The sequence below is a fragment of the Meleagris gallopavo genome, chromosome 4 (genome assembly GCF_000146605.3).
Source record: "Meleagris gallopavo isolate NT-WF06-2002-E0010 breed Aviagen turkey brand Nicholas breeding stock chromosome 4, Turkey_5.1, whole genome shotgun sequence".
Lineage (NCBI taxonomy): Eukaryota > Metazoa > Chordata > Aves > Galliformes > Phasianidae > Meleagris > Meleagris gallopavo.
This window is the reverse complement of record NC_015014.2, coordinates 57,948,161-57,948,707: the sequence shown is the minus strand read 5'-3', so window position 1 is coordinate 57,948,707 and position 547 is coordinate 57,948,161.

Below are 547 nucleotides of genomic sequence, written 5' to 3'. Positions count from 1 at the left end.
AGAAACGATAAGGAAGATTGTCCCTTCAGCTACAGTGTTTGGAAACAATGGAACAGAATGTTCTTCTTTTACATATTGACTTTAGGGCTGCAGGAAAGTGTTGTGTCAACCTACGTGTTGTATATTCACTGCTGGAAAAAAACACATATGTTCTGTTTGTAACCAGATACCTGATGGTGCTAACACACTCATATACATGGTGCCATGCTATGTATTTGGAGGTGCCATGCTCTTCTTGTCTCTATAGTGAGAGGTTTACTCATTTGTATTAGCCTTCAACTCCATTATAACAGTCTTAATAAGAGATAAAAAGAGATGTAAATAGCACTAAGTTCTTTTTCTTAGCAAAAAAAAGACCCGATACTTAACAAGCGCCAGTAGATTTTCAAGGCTAGCAAAAGCTCTGGTGGGAGTGATGCTTGTACAGCAAAATCAAACATGGTCTTGTGGAAGATGCTTTGAATAGGTATTTTCATTGTTTCTTATTTTAAACTGGAATAGGGACATTTTTTAACCAGGACTGGTACTGAGTGAATTCTTTACCATA